We start from the raw sequence: 23,477 nt of genomic DNA, 5'->3' as shown, positions 1-23,477 counted from the left end.
TGCAGATTTTCTGCAGATTATGGTCTTCAGATTTACCAAAATCATGTAGTGCAAGGGCCTGCTTGATTGCATACAAATTGAAACTCTTAAAAGGTTTGACCTAATTTTATATGGTTTTGGTAAATTCAAAGACAAAAATCTGCAGAAATTCTAATAGTGTGTATGGGGCTTAAGAGGCCTGTCCTGACCAGTATTGCTAAACAGGAATTAGACTGACCTCAATTTAACTTGAAGGTATAGCCCATAAAGCAACATCAATTGCTGGCAAGGTCAAAACTACTAATAACAAAACATCAAAATGGGCAGTAAGGAGGGTGGGGGGTGTGCAACTATTGTAACAGCTGAATCTCCTCAGAGCAGTTGGATGTGTCTCACCGTAGACTTTATCTAGATTTCAGGCTCCACCCAGTCACCTCAGGTCTTTGTAGCCCATCCTAAAGGGAGCCACTTTGATGCCATGCTTCCAGCAGTCAAGGCTCCCTTTCTCTAAAAAGGAGGTTCAAGGGATTAGGCATACCTGAGCAACAGCGTGTCCGTTTCTGGGTGACCACACTTTAGACATAAAAAACCATGGTGCACTAAAAAGGGATTCAATTATTACAAGAACTGTGAATATAAAAACAGATGGATCTAAAATGTACATAATGTCAAAAAGAACACAGCAAGTCCCTGGTGCTTAATCAGAACGGGGGGCCCACATATCTTATCTACTATTTAGTAGCCCAGTTCAGACCTTTGGTAGCCAATTTAAGCCTGACTTGCAACCCCTCACAGCAGATACACAAATTTGTGTATACAAAACCGGCAAAGGACAGGGCAGTTAAGCTGGGATCTTGGGACCTCATGAAATCAAGAGATATTTACACCTTTTGAAGATAGTCCCCAACTCATCAACCTTCTGTAGTATTAAATATGGATACATGTTAGCCTTTTACCAATAATGCTTCTGGAAACAAGAAGGCAGATCAAGGTAGATAGTCTTGTTGTTCTTGACTGGCCAGGCAGGAAAACTGACTGTTATATATATATATATATATATATATATATATATATATATATACACACACATATATACACAAATACACACACCGTCTTTGTCTCCCTGCAAAGGTAAAGCATAATGGGCTACTATGCATTGCATAGTAACCCATTATGTGTCACTTACCTGACACAGGAGCCAGCGATGACACCGCTGTCCCCTATAGTCCTATATAAGCCTCCATCTTCTTCCTGGTATCGCTGCTCCAGCCACTCACAGTGCCAGAGCAGCGATGACGTCACTCTCGTGCATGCATACGGGAGCCGCCACTAACGGCATATCACCATTAGCAGCGGTATGCCGCTAACGGTGATAGTGAGCCTGCGCGCCGCTGTCTACGACGCATGCGACGTAGACAGCTGTCACTGTCTTTTAGTAAATATCTCCTAAACCGTGTAGGTTTAGGAGATATTTCTTGGATCTACGATTAAGCCTTAATCTAGGATTACCTGTAGGTCAAAGTGGTTTTTAAGGGTTTACAACCACTTTAAAAGATCACGTTCACCCCTTTTTTTCCCCCCTTCCCTAAAATCCAGCTCCTCTACACACCAATATATCATGAATGCACCTCAGTTGCAGAAAAATAATAGCTGCGCGGCCTTGAATTAATGGGCTTACCGGTTACCTTCTCCTGGCTTGCTCTTCCGCGTCTAGGGGCTCCCAGGGTTGATACCCAACGACTTGTACACTGACACAGATAAAGTCCTTTCCAAAGGTTTTATTTTGCAGTAGAACTTTCACAAAACACAGTCTCTTTGGGAAAAGAGGGCAAGGGTGAAGAACTCAGGTACCTTGAACTGCAGGTCTAACAGAGTCTCTATTATCACCCAGAAAGTAGCCACTCGCAGCTGGGTACTTCAAAGACGAACAGTCAGCACGCTGACTCAAACTTGAATAATCAACTGAAGATGAACAGGAACCTTTTCCCAACTGTACCTGGAACGTTTCCTGCTTCCTTTGAAGTACTGGAAAAGTGTGGACTCGTCAATGTCCTTCCCAACTCAGTAACCAGGCACTTCTCAGGATGCCACTTGTCGGCCCTCCTCCGAAGAGTCCTCCCCTGGTCACTTGCACGAGCTGTGGTGTCCCTCCAAGCCGAGAGCACACCCGGCCACTCTGAATTCTCCCTCAGTTACAGGGCCTCGGACCAGCCGGTTTCGAGACTCGGGAACAGACGGATCCCTACCCCAGACCAGTTGGGTCTATCAGGGGCCACTGACAAGAACATGTTGCAGGGATGTCGAACACCCCGTGACCGGGACCCCTCACAGGGCTACCCCGGTCCTGGAACTAGAACAGACCCCACGGGTCTCTCGAAACAACTCCGGAACCCCAAATATATGACCCACACCTGCTTAAGTACCCCCTCCCAGACTCCTCAGCGGGTCCGGCACTCCCGCTGATTGGCTCCGAGAGGGCCATACTAAAACATCCAACCAAGCTTGGTTCTCGCCTGTCATGTGCACCTCACCGCTCACATGATCAGGCAGAACATCAATCATGGCCTGGCCAGACTGGTGTTAACTCTTATCTACACAATTGACCCTCAGTACTATAAGGTTCTGAGGCAAAAACTAAATTTACAACGCGTGTGACATTTGATCCCAAATGTCATCCGCTACATTTGATTTTGAGAACAAGGCCTTACTTTAGCCCTTGCTATATTTCTTAGAAAGCTTCAGAGACTCCCTGGTTCACAGAGACAGAGAAACCAGTAAGACACAGACAGGAGTGTATCAGCTGACCTCATTAGCACACACCCTTTAGCCATCTATTAAGTTTTCACAGCATCCCTGGCCTTTCCACATGAGTGCATTTGCCAGACTACACCGTCGCCCCTTCAGACGGGCTTGGGCTGCATGCTAAACTCCCTGGGGCCGCATGCAGCCCATGAGAAACCCCCGATGTAGAGCAAGTGTCTGTCTGATTGCATACATAGTGATTGGATAGACATTGGATAGATGGTGTGTCGTCCTATTATATAGTTTTAGTAAATCTTAATGGAGATTGTACAATCAGGCTGTATAGTGTAATTTTTTTTGATCCTGCTCCTTTAACCACCTCAATATAGGGCACATATACACCTTCCTGCCCAGACCAGGATTTCAGCATTCAGCACTCACATTTTGAATGACAATTGCCTGGTCATGAAACATGTACCCAAACTACATTTTTAGCATTTTTTCCCACAAATAGGAGATTTCTTTGGTGGTATTTGATAACCTCTGGGGGTTTTTATTTTTTGCACTACAAAAAAAAAAAAAATTTAAGTTTTGAAAAATAAAAAAAATCTTATTTGTTTCTGTTACAAAACTTTGTAAATAAGTTTCTCCTTCACTGATGGGCACTGATGAGGCTGCAATGACAGGCACTGAAATGCAGCAGCAGTGCAGACCCCCTGTTAGGAGAGCAGCCGATCGGCTCTTCTCTACTCACCCTATCAGCACGAGTAGTACACTGATCACCTGTGATTGGACACAGCTGATCAAGTGGTAAAGAGCCTCCGTCAGAGGCTCTTTACATAGATTGGAGATGCGGTGCGTCAGACTGACACACCACGGATCACCGCGATGCACACGATCACAGCTTATCCTGCTGGACATAACTGAGCAACTTCTTGGCCATCATTCTGCCATAGGCTCGGCGGGAAGTGGTTAAAACATGAGTAACAGCACAGTGCTTGTGCTGTGTCATTTGGCCCTCTAACACCCGAAATACCAGGTTGATCCTGCCAGTTTCTACCCTCCCCTATGTAAACTGAACGGGGTGTATCATGGCTGCTGAGCCCTGACACTGTGGTCAGTTTACACGCCTCCATCTTCCGCAACCCTGCACTGTCTCCTCCGTCCTGCTCCCCCGCCCCTCCCCGTCAGTGTGTGACAGTGCCCGCTCCCAGCCTCAGACTGGCTTAACAACCACTTTAACGGTTAACAGCACACCAAACCCAGAAGCAAATACACATTTTGCCACATAAAAAAAACAGGTGACAAAACACAAAAAAAAAAAAAAAAAAAACACAAACCATGGCAAAATGTCTCATGAGCTAACTTGCCAGGTGTAGCACATTGAAATCAACGGGCTGCCCTGTGTGTGTCAGTGGAAAAACAAGCCAAAAAACATGTGCGCACAAACGCTGCAAAATGTGCATGGTGCTTGTGTTGTCATTACAGGTTAAAGTGGTTGTAAACTCATGCAGATAACTTTTCCCCATTTAAATCAGTGATAAGCACTTTGCAAATTGCCGTGTATGAATATTTTCTAACCTGCTCCTTTTGCTTGTAATGTGTCTTATTCCTTTTCATGAGGTCAGCAACAAATGCACATATTGCGCCCAATTTACGTGCCGCTCATTGTGGGTATATGCAAACAGCATTATTGTTTTGTCATTTTGATGGACCAATAAATGTAATTTCAAGGAATTCAAGTCCTGCCAGATCTTCTTACTATTGTTGCATTGGTATACATCAAGCCTCGACACCTGAGTGGACCTGGTATATGGATTGGGTTGTCCCTGCAGAGAGCGCCGTTACCTTTTTCTTTTCCATTGTGGGTATATGAACCAACAGTCCATTAATTCATACGAATCTCATCTGTGCGGCACGGCTCCCAGATCCTGTGGTATTCACAAGTTCCTGAAACACCCCATGTGACACGCTACGTCACAGGGGGTGTAAACATCAGCACTTTGCATGGGACACAGGAGCAAGGAGATCGGGGAAAAGGAATTACAAATCATCCAGAAAAAAATTAAAAACATCCTGGGGAGGGGGGGGGAGAAGAGAATAATGCAGAATGTTATTTTTTTAAAGGCCCCCCCCTCCTCTCTCTCTCTCTCATCCCAGGACATTGTGGTGGGATTGTCATGGTCTGGGGCTGCATGAGTGCTGTTGGCACTGGGGAGCTACAGTTTATTGGGGGGAACCATGAATTCCAACATGTACTGCGACATACTGAAGCAGAGCATGATCCCCTCCCTTTGGAGACTGGGCCGCAGGGCAGTATTCCAACATGATAACTCCAAACACCTCCAAGACAACCACTGCCCTGCTAAAGAAGCTGAGGGTAAAGGTGATGGACTGGACAAGCATGTCTCCAGACCTAAACCCTATTGAGAATAATGCAGAATGTTATTTTTTTTAAAGGCTGCCCCCCCTCTCTCTCTCTCATCCCAGGGCCTCTCCCTCTGCCCCCCCCTCTCTCTGCCCCCCCTCTGCCCCCCCCCTCTCTCTCTCTCTCTCTCTGCCGCCCCCCCCTCTCCCCCCCATCCTCTCTCTCTGCTCCCCCCTCCTCTCTCTCTGCCCCCCCCCTCCTCTCTCTCTGCCCCCCCCCCCCTCCTCTCTCTCTGCCCCCCCCCCTCCTCTCTCTCTGCCCCCCCCCCTCCCCTCTCTCTGCCTCTCTCATCCCAGGACATTGTGGTGGGATTGTCATGGTCTGGGGCTGCATGAGTGCTGTTGGCACTGGGGAGCTACAGTTTATTGGGGCGGGGGGGGGGAACTATGAATTCCAACATGTACTGCGACATACTGAAGCAGAGCATGATCCCCCCCCCTTTGGAGACTGGGCCGCAGGGCAGTATTCCAACATGATAACTCCAAACACCTCCAAGACAACCACTGCCTTGCTAAAGAAGCTGAGGGTAAAGGTGATAGACTGGACAAGCATGTCTCCAGACTTAAACCCTATTGAGCATCTGTAGGGCATCCTCAAAACGGAAGGTAGAGGAGCGCAAGGTCTCTAACATCAACCAGCTCCATGATGTCGCCATGGACAACTGGAAGAGGACTCCAGTGGCAACCTGTGAAGCTCTGGTGAACTCCATGCCCAAGAGGGTTAAGGCAGTGCTGGAAAATAATGGTGGCCACACAAAATATTGACACTTTGGGCCCAATCTGGACATTTTCATTTACGGGTGTACTAACTTTTGTTGCCAGCAGATTAGACATTAATGGCTGTGTGTTGACTTATTTTGGAGGGGACAGCACATTTACACTTTTTTTTACAAGCTGTACACTCACTACTTCACATTGTAGCAAAGTGTCATTTCTTCAGTGTTGTCACATGAAAAGATAATAAAATATTTACAAAAATGTGAGATACTGTAAATATTTCAAAAGGCAATAGATCATTTTACATTTTGGTATCCAAGTAGAGAATTTCACACCACCTATATTTAAATTAGCTTGTTAAAGGATACATGAAACATACATTTGTACATAGTTTCTTTATACAGCTCTAGGCACAAAAAATTGATTCCCCCAAGTTCCATTTTTTTAGTACTGAAAATATAAAAAGTCCCAAAAGAAGGTTTTATATTTATGGTTTTTAGAAAGTATATGAAGTGCTAGGCTCTTTTTTTTTCACCTATTCTTTACCACTATTATTATTCATTCTAATCCAAGAACAAAAATGTTATGTTATATATTGCAGTTTACAGGTCTGTGGATGTAGTGGTTGAAATTGTTTTATTTTCTTCAGGCTGTTTCCTTTTATATTCACTGAGCAATAACCATTTTTGTCCCTGAGTGGCTAAGCTTTCAGCCCACTATGTCTATAAGGGCACCATGGTTACCACCCATGCTAGACTTCAAACAGGTCTACCTTTGTTCATCTCCATTACATAGGGGGATTAGTAGTTTACATAAGACAGATAAGATTGTTTTGTTTTCTGTCTAGCTCACAGGAAGTGACAAGGACACTGCATTTCTGGCTAGATCAACAGGTATTTATTTTTATGCAATTGCTAAACGTGAACATAGCTTTGGGGGGGGGGGGGGGGGGGACCCACACATCTATGAACTTGTAAATTGCAATATATTTTGTTCTCAAAGTGGTTGTAAAGGCAGAAGGTTTTTTTTGTTTTTTTTTTTTTTTTTTAAACTTAATGCATTCTATACATTAAGATAACAAGCATTCTGTGTACAACAGCCCCCCTAATACTTACCTGAATCCCCTCTTGATCCAGCAGTGTTGCACGAGAGACTCGGCTGTCCAGGACTCTCCCTCCTCATTGGCTGAGACAGCAGCGAAGCGCCATTGGCACCTGGTGTGGGTGTGTGTGTGTGTGTGTGTGTATGTATAGAGAGAGAAGGCCACGGGTCTATGTTTGAATGGACACACGGAGCTGTGGCTTGGGTCTCTCATAGCAAGCTGCTTGCTGTGGGGGCACTCGACAGGTGGGAGGGCCCAGAAGCACCGAGGAGGGACCCGAGAATAGGAAGATCTGGGATGTTCTATGCAAAACCACTACACAGAGCAGGCAAGTCTGACATTTTTATTTATTTTTTTGTTAAAAATAAACACAGACTTTAGTATCACTTTAAGGTCAAAGTGTAGAAATAACAGTTTTTTTTTTTTGATTTGCATAGAGTATAAATTCCATTTATTTTTTGCTATGTCCTGTGTCATTTCCTGTCCGAGAGTTGCAACATGGGGATGCGAGAGTGGGACCTCATTCACACCACCAGTGTAATTTGTCACACGATTTGACCGTTCAAAATCACGACAAGTCACACTATTTTCAGCAATGTAACGGTTTAAATTTTTGCGACTCAAGTCGCAGCAACTTTGAAAAAGGTTCCTACATTACTTTTCTGTGATTTCATTGCGAATTGCATTGACATCTGTTAAATGAAGTCGCAAGCTGCAATAAAATCGGAGAGCAAATTGCACTGATCTACGGCTTTAAAGTCTTACTGAAGTAGCGAGATTTCAAAGCCGCACTGGTGTGAACCAAGGCTTATAGTTTGCCTCTTAGATACACCATTGATCAGCAGTTTTCAAAATTTTATTGAAATTTACAGTTTAGTTTTGGATATAAATATGAAACCACAGATAAAATTGCTCAACACACATCTGATATTTTTACAATGGAAATCAAATATTGTTAGAAAGTTCCCCTCAACACTATTCCGTCCAGTTTATCCAAAATGAGCCCAATGGGGTTTAAGTCTGAAAATGGCTCTGACCATTCCATGATTTGAAGCCTACAGTCTATTTTTCTTCTAATACAGTGCTGACAGATTGGAGGTATGTTTTGAGTCATTGCTTTGCTGTAGGATGAACCTGTTTAACTAGGCATAGACCTAGAGGTATTAAATGGCAACAACTAGAAAATGTTGAAGGATTTTTGGGTTCTGGATGCTAGTAATTAAACACTGGATCCAGCAAAAGGGACTCAAATCTGCATGCTTCCCTCCTCTACCTTTGACAGTTAGTGTCATACTTATGCTACTTGATAGTAAAACAAAAAAGACCACGTTTATCAAAATTTCAATTCATAGGTCCATAAGCAACATCCTTCATTGTTGGCGGTTCCCCTAGTAGGAGGTTTCCCCATTTTTCTCCCGGCCATGAAGCTTATGGCTTCATGGCTGGGCGCGCACTGCAAATGCGCGAGTTGCGCTGCGCTCTGCTATCTTCTGGGACCTGTGTTGTGTCCCAGAAGATCGCTGGCAGGGAGGGGCCACCTAGGGTGAGAGGAGTTGCCGCCTAGGCAGCTGAGAAATGGGAGGAAGTGGGATAGGAAGTCCCACTAAAAAGTGGGTACACACTCTTCGCCCCCCCCCCCCCCCCTCCCAAATGTGGCATGTCAGGGGGCAAGGAGTGCTTACAGGGGGTTGTAAAGCTTGGCGTTTTTTTTTTTTTTTTTTTACCTTAAATGCATCCTTGCACTCTCCGCCCCCCCCCCCTAAATCTCAGTGGGCGCGGTCCCGCATTGCTTTCCCCCAGCTCCTGTGGGCTCTTCATTGAATGATTGATAGCAGTGCAGCCAGTGGCTCCTGCTGCTGTCAATCAAATCAATGACGCGGCACGCCCAGATGGTCACCAGTCACCTCTATGACCGTTGGAGACTGGGACGTGATGTTATGACGTCATGTACGGCCCACGGTTGTAAACAAAGCCGCCATCGCAGCTGGAAAGCATGAGATCGTTAATTTTATATCTCTCCATAAAAGAGGACTTGTCACGCACCATTTCTATTACAAGGGATGTTTATATTCCTTGTAATAGGAATTAAAGTGATTACTTTTTTATTTATTTTTTTAAGAGAAAGTGTAAATATAAAAGTAAAATAAACAAAAATGTTTTAAAGCGCCCCTGTCACCGTGTGCTCGTGCACAGAAGGGGAAAGCACATGCAAAGCCCGCCCACACACAAACACCATTCAAATCACACGTGAGGTATCGCCGCATGCCTTAGAGCAAAAGCAACCATTCAGCACTAGACCTCCTCCAACTCTAAACATGTAATCTGTAAAGAATTTTAAAGCTTTGCCTATGGAGATTTTTAAGTACCGAAGTTTGGCACCATTCCATGAGTGTGTGCAATTTTAAAAGTGTGACATGTTGGGTATCCATTTACTCAGCGTAACATCTTTCACATTATACCAAAAAAAAAAAAAATTGGGCTAACTTTACTGTTTTCTTATTTTTTTAAATTCATTAACCCCCATCCCCCCAAAAAAAAACGCGTTTGAAAAATTGTTGCGTAAATACTGTCCGATATAAAAAGTTTCAATGACCGCCATTTTATTCCCTAGGGTGACTGCTAAAAAAAAAAAAAAAAAAAAAAAAATCTATAATGTGTGGGGGTTCTGAGTAATTTTCTAGCAAAAAAAATATATAAAAAAAGATTAATAAATATGGATTTTTACATGTAGGAGATAAGTGCCAAAATAGGCCCAGTATGGAAGTGGTTAAAGTGATTGTAAAGGCAGAAGGTTTTTTTATCTTAATGCATTCTATAAAAAGGCACATTTGTTATATGCTTACACAAGAGATATTGACAATAAGACAAGGGTCAGACTACCATCCCCCTTAAAATGTTCCTATTGGGGATGCACCGATATATCAGCCACCAAAAATAACAAAAAGGCAGCGCTAATAATGTAAGAAAATCATTTCATATTGCATTCATGATACTGTTAGAGTCAAATATACATACATATACACACAATTTTTAAACTGTTCTTTTCAGTTTTGGGCCAAGTGCATCCTGGATTTTTGGTTTCAGTCCAGAATTTAATTTTCTTTCCTATCCTCAACCAGGACCTGTGTGTCTTTTTACAAATATGGGCCTGAATAGATGTAGATGGGTGGCCTCAGTATAAACATTTACGAATAGTAGCTTTGCATACCAATATATCTTACCCATGCTTTGAAAGCATGTTGCAGGAACTTTTAATGGAAAGCAAAATCACACAACTCAAATTTGTTCCATGTAACTGACAATATTATACTTTCACCTACCATAAATGTTCATGAGAAAAAAAAAAAAAAAAAAAAAAAAATTGTGACAGTTGATATATGGTTCTAAATCCACAACAGTCACAATGCAGGAAAAAGGATACCTGCAAAATTTACAAATATTTCATTTTGAAGTCATGAAAATATGTCAAAATACAATTTCACAATATCTTTTATTGTTGGAAGTTACTTCTATATTGCATTGTTAAGTGCAAGCATTTTAAATTTTGTTTTATATATTCCATTCATGCAAATTTGAACTCTGGTAGAATGTGTAAAAAGTCAAAATCTCAGTGTATTTAATGTGTGTGTGAAAGTGGTTGTAAACCCTTACAAACCACTTTGACCTACAGGTAAGCCAAGAAATACCTACACGGTTTAGGAGATATTTAGAAAAAAGACAGGCACCGCTGTCTACCGTGCATGTGCCGGAGACAGCGGCACGCAGGCGCACTATCACCGTTAGCAGCATTTACTTCACTTACTTCCTTTTTAAGTGAATCTCTTTATAAAAGATGATCCCACACAAAAACAGAGCAGAGAGGCATTGTGTCTGTTAACACAAAGGAAATCCATGGTGATGCTTTGTCTCTTACATGCCTAAATGTTACTTTTAACCCATGTCCACACTGGAATCGGATCGCATGGGTGTTCACACATCGATTCCTGCACCATTTGGCAGCTCGCACTGTGATCTGCGAACTGATCTGGGGGTGTCATTAACTTTGTATTGTCACTCACAGCAGTGCGCAGATGTCACTGTAAACCGCCGGCAAGTGACCTGCGATGCGGGTACCCACACTGGAATCGTGCTGGTTCCCGCATCGCATTTAAAGTCACAAAAGTGAGTACATCCCCTAACATTTTTGTAAATATTTTATTATATCTTTTCATGTGACAACACTGAAGAAATTGCACTACAATGTAAAATTGTGTACCTTTCATTGTAGGCCTCGCTGACACCTCTCCAAATGAGCTTTTTGGCCACAACCATAAACGCTCCAATTTTGGTCTTATCACTCCAAATGACTTTGTGCCAGAAGGTTTGAGGCTCATCTCTGTGCTGTTTGGCGTATTGTAAGTGGAATACTTTGTGGCATTTGCATAGTAATGGCTATCTTTTGGCGAATCGACCATGCAGCCCATCTTTCTTCAAGTGCCTTCTCATTGTGCATCTTGAAACAGCCATACCACATGTTTTCAGAGAGTCCTGTATTTCATCTGAAGTTACTTGTGGGTTTTTCTTTGCATCTCAAACAATTTTCCTGGCAGTTGTGGCTGAAATTTTAGTTGGTCTACCCGACCGTGGTTTGGTTTCAACAGAACCCCTCATTTTCTACTTCTTGATTAGAGTTTGAACACTGCTGATCGGCATTCTAAATTCCTTGGATATCTTTTTATATCCCTTTCCTGTTTTATACAGTTCAACTACCTTTTCCCACACATCATTTGACAATTCTTTTGCTTTCCCCATGACTCAGAATCCAGAAACCTCAGTGCAGCACTGGATGAAAGATGCAAGGGTCTATCAGGAGTCCAGAAACTCATTGACCTTTTATATACACACACTAATTACAAGCAAACAGATCACAGGTGAGGATGGTTACCTTTACTAGCCATTCAAACCCCTTTGCGTCAACTTGTGGGCATGTTATTTCAAAATCAACAGGGTATGTAAACTTTTGTTCAGGGTCATTTAATTAGTTTCTGTTGTCATTATGATTTAAAAAAAGAGTAAACACAGTTGCTTGATAATAAATGGCTTTAGCCAAACACTAACCATTAGTGAAAGAAACATTTTTTGTTTATTCATATTCTCTGAAAAATGGGGAAATCATAAATTCTGCCCAGGTATGTAAACCTATGAGCACAACTGTATATAAAATATGCGCGGTGGAAGTTTCAGAATGACAAAGATATTTTTATTACAAATTATGTGAACAGCACACCTGAAACCCTGTAACATGAATGAGTCACATGACACTGGGAAGGGAAAATGGCTAATTGGGCCCAATTTGGACATTTTCACTTAGGGGTGTACTCGCTTTTGTTGTCAGTGGTTTAGACACCAATGGCTGTGTGTTGAGTTATTTTGAGGGGACAGCAAATTTGCACTGTTATACAAGCTGTACACTCACTACTTTACATTGTAGCAAAGTGTAATTTCTTCAGTGTTGTCACATGAAAAGATATAATAAAATATTTACAAAAATGTGAGGTGTGTACTCACTTTTGGGAGATACTATATGCGAATCAGGACTTAAACTTACTTTTTAATACTTACTTTAAAAATATGCAATGCGTTTTTGTGCAGATTTTGAGTCACATTTCTTTTAAAAACTGCACAGCAAACACTGTAAAATCGCAATGCGTTTTTTGCAGCAAATCAGTGTAAGGCACCATGCACACTTATTTTTTTAAGCTCCTAGAAATATTCCATAGGAAACAATGTTAAATGGACTGTATTGCAAATCTGCAAAAAGCACTAAAAATGCATAGGTGTGAATCCAGCCTTAGCATCTAGGAGCAGGAAAAAAAACCCAAATAGGTTTTGTGGAGTGTTTTTACAGCAAAAAAGAAAAAAACTAAAAAATGCTGAATGCTCCTAAAACGTCACTAGCAGCTCTTTTTTTTAGAGCTTTGTACAAAAACGCTCTATGTTAGCGTTTTTTTCTGTCAAAGGAACTGGCCTTTTTTGCCCAGTGTGCATGGAGCCTGAAAGCAGCATAAATATTATTTTTGACCTAAAAACAAAAACAAAAAAAAAAAAACACACACAGAAAAAGCTGATGAAAGCAGGTTGGTTAAAAAAAAAAAAAAAACCAAAAAAAAAAAAGGTGAGATCAGGTAACGTATGCGACACCTTCTGTACACGTAGCTGTTGTTTTGGTAACTAATTGTTCATATCTTACACCAGAGAACCCTTGACCCCAGAAAGTGTCCACAAGAACTGTTGCCCTTAACAACCAGCCTGTCCATTGTATTTTCAGACAAAAACAGAAAAGGGGGAGCCTGGCTGGTTGCTTTCCTTGGACATATTCATTCACAAGGGCAAGAGGCCACCAGACTACTTTCTAATTAGGATGCCAATACATAGGGTAGGAACCAAAACGTTTCCAAAATAAATAGAAAAGGCTATACAAAAACGAAGACACCAGCTCCGCTTAGGGTATCCTATAATATAGACTGCTCAGTCGAGCTGATAAGGGACCATAGGAAACATACCTAAAATGCAGAGGAATAAGGCAAGTGCCTAGCTTTGGTACAGTGACAACATGTTCTACAACATTAATAGAAGGGGTGCATTTCCATCCCTATAACCTGTATACACACACACCCTTTAACATCCAATGCAACATCCCTCTGCTAGGATCACATTGTATACAATAGCTTCTGGTTTTCTTAGCATTTATTTAGTTATGAATATTTTGATTAACAATATACATATTCCTCTTTTTTTTATGCTGCAATCTCACTTCCTGTTAGAGGGTAGCTACATATGTTCCCCATGGTCAATACTTAGGAATATAGCCACACTCTCTTGCTTGTGAGATGAAATATTACCTATGAGATTTTTAGTGTGCAATGGTTCCGAATGGAAGTGAAGGGGGGTAAAAGGGAGAGGTTGTGGAGCTCAGGGAGTATGTTCCAAGGCAGAAACACACAACACAAACAGCAATTTCTTAAAAAACAGGGCCATTAAAGTAGGTGTATGGATTTTTTGGAGAAAAATAAAAGATATTTAGTGTCACCCCAAATGTTTCTGCTTCAATGCTTTTAAAATGAAAAAGTTGTTTCCATAATTTTTTTTATAATTATATATATATATATATATATATATATATATATATATATATATATATATATATATATATATATATATATATATATATATATATACACACACACATCGTAACTCCAAATGTACACATTGAAGTATAGTATGCATAGACGAAATACAGGTGCAAATACATTGAGGCATCAAGTGTGGATTGAGTGTGCACCCCCCCAGTAATGCATAGATATAGTGATAGGACACATTGCAACCCAAATGATATTGGACCAACAGCCCACCTGTGAAGTAGCATATGATTCTCTGTGGGAAGAGACCCCCCTGTGGCCCCAAATTATTTTTCTCTAGAGCAGTTCAAGAGAACAAGTAGCAAGGCCTATTTTATTTTTCAATTTACACAGGAAGCAGACAAGAGCAAAAAATAAAAAAAGTTTGATCTGGGCAACAATATTTTGTCTTATGAAGCAGGAAAAACAATCTGAGTCTTCCTTTATCTGCCCTTATCCTACTATAACTTTGCACCTGAAACGGACACCCATGTGCAGGCTGCCCCAACACAGATCAAAGAGCTGACCTTGGGGGCTCCTACAAAACATTGCATGAAACTAGTCCTAGTTCCCCTTGCTGTACAGGATACAGCCCGGCCTTTATAGTACACACACACACAATATAACCAGATAATCGATATTCATACAACACTTGTCCTGAACGTCATTCCCATTACATAAACATCTCCCCAAAATGAACATTCACCGGGATTTAAAGTTTAACTGAAATTTAGCAACCTATCCGTAGTGTACAGATTGACAGACCCTACATTTGGTCACCAGGACAACCCCCCCCTTTTTTTTTTTTATCCCCTTCTGTTGTATTCAGTTGCACTCATTCTTTCCAAGCCAACGATGGACACAGCCCTGAAGCCAACAAGCTTGGGGGAACGTGTGTGTTGGGGGGGGGGTGTTGGGGGGGGGGGGGACACCTCTAGTATATCAGCCGCCTAGGAATCGATTTTCTCCTCCTGACACTATGTGATGAAGCCACAATATTCTGTAACATGGATCTGCATTCCATTATAATATATAAATAACACATCTGGTCTATATTGCCAGCATACACAACACAGGGTTTTAATGGCTGCTTTGGGTTAGATTCAAAGTAGCAGAAGAATGGTTACCAGGCTGGTCTCTTTAATAAAGATCATGTACACAAGCAGAAACCTCATAGAGGGTTGACACTTGCCAGGGCTATAAAATGTTTTGAGGGGGTGGGGGAGGGGTGTCACTAATAAACAAATGAATGACCCCTGGTCACTGTGTGTGTACACAAACATGACACTGTTCCAGTAGACGTAAAAAGGACATAAAAGGAATCACAACTGTTTGAAAAATGTCAGAAATGTAACAAACACAAAAAAAAAAAATAATAATAATAAAATAAAAACAAACCACACAAAAACTACTAACACAACAATACATATTGTACACTGGCTCTTACAAACATCACACAGAAAATTGGACCTATAGGTGAAATATGACGAGCATGGAGTCATTTTAATGGCACAAATTATTCATGCTTGAACCGACAGCAGATGCAGCGTACACAGCAGTGTGAATAACACTGGAGATTATGTAATGTTCCGCCAGCCTCATAAGTCAGCGCACACAATTTGTACCCTCTTACAATAAAATACACCCCACTTCAGATTGGGAGACTTTCAGGAACATAGTAAATATCTATTTTCTGGCCAGCAAAGAACAAAGGGGGTGGGCTCTGCATTTTTTTTTTTTCCTCTCCTCAGGCCTTTACCCCACCCTATGAATACAGAACAGACTGAAGGTTGTATTACATTGAAAATATTGGGGGGGTCGTAACAGAACCCCGATATGTCTTTAAATGCACTGCAGACACAAGAACCGTAAATCTCCTAATAGCAGAATTCTCAGCACTAGATTATTTCACCCCGAATCTCAGTGCCCTTGCTAGGGTGCCTTTAACAAATAATATTATACATCAGCTTTAGGCTTTAATATCCACAAACATATATATATATATATATACATATATATATATATATATATATAAAAATATAAATAAATAAATGGCACTATAAAAAATAAACACGAACACAACATCTAGAGAAAATCCAGCAGATCCTGATAATAGATACACTGTGTCTCCCCCCCACCCCCACTTCCTCCAAGCCAGAAATTACAGAAATGCAACAAAAATAAAGATATATCTTTTTACATCACAATAAATATGGCTGCTAACGATCAATGGTGTTAGTAAATAAATACATTTTCTCCATTGTCTGTTTTTAGTCCAATGCTCTGCTTAGAAAACAAGCAGAGAGAGAGAGGGGGGGGGGTGTTTCCCCCTTCATTTCAACCTCTTAAATGCAGGGGAGCCCCCCAATATTGGTATGGGTGTGTAGCCAAGAGCCCCCTGTGTCTGCTCCTGAGGGTGTCATGGGTGGGAGATGTTGTGGGGGGCAGGATGACAAGAGATTGCCGGGAGCTGGGCTTACCTGCTGTGCCTGTGTCTAGCTGCTCTGCTTCTCTCCTTCCCCCTTCAGTCTGTGAGCTGTCTCTACTCCCTTCCACACTCATTGAATCCGACTGCCAAACCCCAGTGTGATGTCATCCTTGTGAAACTTAAAGAGACAACACCTCTTTTGTGGAGCAGATGACAGTCCTTTTCACACTGATACCAAGCAGGATCCTGTCTGAGCACAGATCTCAGTGTCCAGAAAAACTACAGTCAGACAGGAAAGATTTCCACTCTAAAAATAAAGAAACGCTTAATGAGTGGCATGGCAAAGCAGAGGATCAGCAGTCGGCACACCAGAATTCCAGCCCCCTGCTACATTTTACTGCACAGAGTTTTTTGAATTGCAGTCACTGTCATTTTTTTATATTTTAGACGCTATTCAGATCTGCTCGTTGCACAAACGCATGTTTTTACATTTTTTATTTATTTATTTTTTTGTACAACATGCATTCAAGTAAACTAGCTTCCCTATGTGTGACAAATAGGGATGAGCTCAGGCGTGTTCGCATGGTCCACGTGCAGAGCCCACCAGGAAGTCAGCGCAGCGCCGCGCTAATCACAGGCAGTGAGACATTGCCCGATCTCTGCAGCCGCGCATCGTGGCAATATCTCACTGCTTGTGATTAGCCCCGACTTCCTGGCAGGCTCTGCACATGGACCATGCGAACACGCCTGAGCTCATCCTTAGTAACAAACACACGAAAAGAAGCTCCTACACCTATTTGTGTGTTGAACTTTGAGTGTTACGTGGCCACTTTTTGGGTGCCATTAACAATTGATGGCATTACAAGCAGGACACACAGTTTTGTGGTATTTTTCACATGTTTTAGGAACGCAAATCTGTACTCGGTTCCAGAATGAACAAATGTCAATGGGACCTTAGTACACTGCAGTTTGTAAAAATGTCGCTAGCTGCATTCTTGATGGGTTTTATTTCCTTTTTTGTTCCATGCAAAGTAAAAGCATAATGTGCTAGTATGCATCGCATACTAGCACGTTATATTACACCTGCAAATGAAGCCCACGCTGTCCAAGCTGGAGGCCGCATACATATTCGCCCCTCTTCTTTCTGCGACCTCTCTTCCTCCTGGGGTCGCGGACTCCGGCTCTGTGACTGGCCGGAGTCGTGTGACGTCACCAGTCAGAGTACAAATAAATATCTCATAAACAGTGAACGTTTAGGGGATATTTACAGTACCTATAGGTAAGCCTTATTATAGGCTTACCTATAGGTACAACCTCTTTAACCCCTGTTTACACTATTATTTATTATTTATTTACACTACTATTATGCCACCCCCATCAAATCATTCTCTGCAGCTATTACCTTTTGTACCACCACCCCCTCCCTTTAGAACGTAAGCTCTAGGAGCAGGGCCCTCCTGTACCTTTTGTATTGTACTGTAATTGTGTTGTCCCCCCTATACATTGTAAAGTGCTGCGTAAACTGTTGGTGCTATATAAATCGATAGTGAGGGACGAACTTCCGACGGGACGTTTTGCGAACGCGGCCGATAGTTCGTGAACCGTAACGTTCACGGCGGGCCACATTGACTTCAATTGGAGGCAAACTTTGCAAACCTATAGGTCAAATTTGCAGCCACAAAATAATTACTAGCTGTGCAAACATAGTCCCACCACATGGCCAATGACATAACACATGTATGAGGTGAATCTGGGATCGACAACTACAAGCATTCTTTTTTTTTATATGTGAAATTGTGACAATTCAGGACTGTGGAGCGCATGAAGGCAATGGAGGAGAGGGAAGGTCAGGGTAGGCAAAGAAGAGGGTGCAGGAGATGATCACCAGCAGCGTGACATACAGCAATGACACCTGCACCGTGATAGAGTGATCTGACACCAGCACCGTGATAGAGAGCACTGACATCAGCAGCGTGACATACAGCAATGACACCTGCACCGTGATAGAGAGCACTGACATCAGCAGCGTGACATACAGCAATGACACCTACACCGTGATAGAGTGATCTGACACCAGCACCGTGATAGAGAGCACTGACATCAGCAGTGTGACATAAAGCACTGACACCAGCACCGTGATGTACAGCACTGACACCAGCACCGTGATAGAGAGCACTGACATCAGCAGCGTGACATACAGCAATGACACCTGCACCGTGATAGAGTGATCTGACACCAGCACCGTAATAGAGAGCACTGACATCAGCAGCGTGACATAAAGCACTGACACCAGCACCGTGATATACAGCACTGACACCTGCACCGTAAGCAGCCCCAGGAGGAAGTCAGCATAGCACAGGGATGGTGGGAGCCCCTCATAATGAGCATAGCACAGGGATGGTGGGAGCCCCTCATAATATGCACAGCAGAGGTACAGCCCCAGGAGGAAGTCAGCACAGCACAGGGATGGTGGGAGCCCCTCATAATAAGCAGCCCCAAGAGGATGTCAGCATAGCACAGGGATGGTGGGAGCCCCTCAAAATAAGCAGCCCCAGGAGGAAGTCAGCACAGCACAGGGATGGTGGGAGCCCCTCATAATGAGCATAGCACAGGGATGGTGGGAGCCCCTCATAATATGCACAGCAGAGGTACAGCCCCAGGAGGAAGTCAGCACAGCACAGGGATGGTGGGAGCCCCTCATAATAAGCAGCCCCAGGAGGATGTCAGCATAGCACAGGGATGGTGGGAGCCCCTCATAATAAGCAGCCCCAGGAGGAAGTCAGCACAGCACAGGGATGGTGGGAGCCCCTCATAATGAGCATAGCACAGGGATGGTGGGAGCCCCTCATAATGAGCATAGCACAGGGATGGTGGGAGCCCCTCATAATATGCACAGCAGAGGTACAGCCCCAGGAGGAAGTCAGCACAGCACAGGGATGGTGGGAGCCCCTCATAATAAGCAGCCCCAGGAGGAAGTCAGCACAGCACAGGGATGGTGGGAGCCCCTCATAATGAGCATAGCACAGGGATGGTGGGAGCCCCTCATACTATGTACAGCAGAGGTACAGCCCCAGGAGGAAGTCAGCACAGCACAGGGATGGTGGGAGCCCCTCATAATAAGCAGCGCCAAGAGGATGTCAGCATAGCACAGGGATGGTGGGAGCCCCTCATAATAAGCAGCCCCAGGAAGAAGTCAGCACAGCACAGGGATGGTGGGAGCCCCTCATAATGAGCATAGCACAGGGATGGTGGGAGCCCCCCATAATATGCACAGCAGAGGTACAGCCCCAGGAGGAAGTCAGCACAGCACAGGGATGGTGGAAGCCCCTCATAATAAGCAGCCCCAGGAGGAAGTCAGCATAGCACAGGGATGGTGGAAGCCCCTCATAATAAGCAGCCCCAGTAGAAATATGACACCGCTCAACCTCTTCAAACAGGAGGGTGCGGGCATATAGTACGGTGTGCTTTTTTTGGAGAAGGAAGTGAGCCAAATGAAGAAAGAAGGTTTGTGTGCTCGATTTAAAAAATCGTTTATAGACATATACATGGTCTACTGGTCACATGTGTTGAATTCCCCCGAGATCCATGCCTCATTCATTTTTAGAAATGTGAGGTAGTTAACACTGTCGTGAGCTAGGCGAGTACGCTTATCGGTCACGATCCCCCCTGCTGCGCTGAACGTCCTTTCGGACAGGACACTGGACGAGGGGCAAGCCAACAGTTCGATTGCAAATTGGGCAAGCTCTGGCCAGAGGTCAAGCCTGCCCACCCAGTAGTCCAGGGGTTTATCACTCCTCAGAGCGTCCACATCGGCCGTTAACCCGATGTAGTCGGACACCTGACGGTCTAGGCGTTCCCTGATGCTGGATCCGGATGACACCTGTCGATGGGTCGGCTGAAAGAATGACCTCATATCAGAAGTCACCAACACATCTTCAAACCACCCTCTTCTTGCAGGCGCTGTTGGATTGGTACCCGCAACTCCTTCTCTGGGAGTGGGAATTGCTCCTCTGCCAGCGCACGCAAAAGCAGAATGCAGCATTTCTCGAAGCAAGGCCTGGAAGTGCTCCATTCTGACAGCCCTCTGTGACGGCGGTAACATTTCCGCCAGTTTATGTTTGTACCGGGGGTCTAAGTACGTTGCCACCCAGTACTGGTCCTTAACCCCTATGCTTTTTATACAGGGGTCCCTATTAAAACACTGGAGCATGAAGGCCCCCATTTGCACTATCCAGGATAATGTCGTCCTCTTCATTCTTCTCTCCCCATCCACGCACAACAACAGGGATCCCAGAAAGGTTGATCTTCTTGCTCCTCCTCATCCGCCCCGGCACCATCCTCCTCTGACTTCTCTTCAGACTCCTGTTGTTCACTTGTCTCAGATAGAGTAGCCCCCCCTGGGAATTCATCCAGCATTGAGACTTCCTCATCTTCCCGCTCCTGCTCCTCCACAGCTTGATCAATGACACGACGCAATGCACTCTCCATAAAGAAGGCATAAGGTACCATGTCACTGATGGCGCCATGGCTGCGACTGACCAGTTTGGTGATCTCCTCAAATGGCCGCAGAAGTCGGCATGCGTTGCGCATGAGCATCCACTGGCGCGGTGAAAAAAAAAACCCAGCTCCCCAGAACCTGTTCTGCCGCAGAGTTCATACAGGTAGACGTTAACTGCACATTTCTGCTGGAGCAGCCTATCAAGCATATAGAAGGTTGAGTTCCATCGCGTAGGGCAATCGCAAATAAGACGCCTGCCGCAAGATGTCCTGGACCCCAGGGTATTTGACAACGAATCGCTGCACGACCAAGTTTAAGACATGTGCCATGCATGGCACGTGCGTAATTTTTCCCTGTTTCAATGCGCTAAGCAGATTAGCACCGTTGTCACACACCACTTTACCAACTGTCAAATTGAGCGGTGTTAGCCACTGATGTGCCTGTGAACGCAAAGCTGAAAGGAGTGCTGGGCCAGTGTGGCTTTTGGCTTCCAGGCACAACAGATGCAGCACGGCATGGCAACATCTCACCTGGCATGTCAAATAGGTTCTGGGGAGCTTGGGTGGCGCAGCGGAAGAGACGCTAGCAGCGGAAAAGGAGGAGTCAGCCGAGGAGGAGAGGGAGGAGGATGGAGTAGGAGGAGGAGGAGAAGAAGAGCCAGGCCTGCATGCAATCCGTGGCGGTAAAACCAAATCTACACGGGTGCCACAGGTTACATGCTTGACGGCCGTCAGAAGGTTCACCCAGTGGGCAGTAAAAGTGATATACCTTCCTTGCCCGTGTTTGCTAGACCACGTGTCTGTGGTCAGATGTATCTTGGCGGGGGGCGTGGCTTGGACTCCAACGGGAATGGACGCTGCTTAGCTGAGCTCCGCCGGACCGTGACACAAGCTTCCCCTTCCAGCCACACCGAATGTGCGATGGGCAGACGAGACAGACTGCCTGATTGTCCCGGTTCACAGAGCTCCTACTCTACCCCCGGGGCTCGCCGTATAGCAGACATTTTCGATCTCCAGGCACAGAGGACCAGGGGCCGCTCTGCTAGCAAGATGGCGCTGAGAAGCCACGAGGCAGAGCATAGCGAGGACTCCATGTCGGCTTCAGAGGACAGGGTAAGGGAGCAGGACTGCTCAGATCACCCCCTCAAGCTCTCGGAAATGACAAAAATAGCAGCAGACATTAAAAGCACTTTGTTTTCTGCAATCTGATTTGAAAGCTGATTTCATGGCTCTGTCGGATCGGCTGTCACACACAGAAAGAGCAGAGGCCAAAAGGGATAGAGCGGTGGAGAGGCTGTCTTCCACTGTCTCATCCCACACCACCCATCTTATTCAGATGAATAGGCACCTCGAGGACCTCGATAATCGGGGCCGCAGACAGAACATTAGAGTGAGGGGGATACCCGAGAAGATTGAACCTGCTCAGATTAAACAAGCTTTGCAGGCAGTGTTTAATGGAGTGCTGGAGAGACATAAGGATACTGACATTGAGTTTATAAGAGCGCACAGAGCGTTGGCACCAAAGCCAAGTGATACAGCTCCTCCAAGGGATATCATATGTTGCCTGCAAAGCTTCCCATTGAAGGAAGAGATACTGGGGAAAGCAAGGAAGAATGACCAGATCCTTTTTAATGAGCATGCTGTGGCACTGTATCAGGATCTTTCCCATATCACATTACAGAACAGGCGAGCTCTGCGACCCATGACTAACGCTCTGAGAGAGAGGGGTATCCCTTATCGCTGGCGCTTTCCCTTTGCGCTGAACGCCACGTTTATGGGAAAACAATATCACCTGCGCATGCCTGAGGACATACCAAGCTTTTGTGCACAGCTACAAATCCCATTGATTGATGTGCCGGAATGGTACAGGGAATTTCGTTGTCCCCCGCTGGGGACCTCCCCACCACATACCCCACAGTCGTCCCCATTGAAGCCATCAGCCAACAAGAAATCTCGCCCGGACAGACTCCAGAGCTTGGACAGGGGCAGATCCCCACATCCTGTGACTGAGTACTGGCCACAGTCGCACGCTTGAGTCTAGTGTGGGAGTCTGTCTTCCTCGGTTCCATTTTCTTTTGGGCCGGATAGCAACGGGCTTCACTTATTTCACACCTGAACACGGATATGCTGGACAGCCACTTTCCCAACTGATGATACCTGCTCGGGGCCTGCCGAGCTGTTTCTAGAGTCCCCCCCTAAGAAAGCAATTCTGGTGGAAAGACACCCCCCTTTTTTTTTTTTCATACTGACCTCATTGCAACTGAACATGTTTCTACCAGGGGAATAACCTTGGCGGCGCAAGGACACACTGTTTTCTGCACATGCAATGATGGGGGGTGGGGGCCGGGGGGTATTATTATTCTTATTATTGTTGTTATTGTTGTGTTTATACACTGGAGGGGGAGCGGGTACCTGGCCCTTTGTTGTG

General features: G+C 44.4%; 1 protein-coding gene across 2 annotated transcripts in view; it reads right to left on the bottom strand.

Annotated features, from left to right (window-relative positions):
- CSNK1E (casein kinase 1 epsilon) overlaps positions 1-16,748 on the bottom strand; it is an 89,402-nt gene extending 72,654 nt beyond the window's left edge. For both annotated transcript variants that reach the window (XM_077452361.1, XM_077452362.1), the window contains exon 1: positions 16,605-16,748. The gene's annotated coding sequence lies outside the window, so the exon portion shown is untranslated. The remainder of the gene's footprint in view (positions 1-16,604) is intronic.
- Positions 16,749-23,477: the final 6,729 nt, after the last annotated feature.

This window comes from Lithobates pipiens, unplaced genomic scaffold, assembly GCF_037356315.1.
Source record: "Lithobates pipiens isolate NorthernLeopardFrog02 unplaced genomic scaffold, aLitPip1_a1.2 Scaffold_23, whole genome shotgun sequence".
Taxonomy (NCBI): Eukaryota; Metazoa; Chordata; class Amphibia; order Anura; family Ranidae; genus Lithobates; species Lithobates pipiens.
Note: the sequence above shows the minus strand (reverse complement) of the source record. Positions and strands in the feature narration are given on the sequence as shown.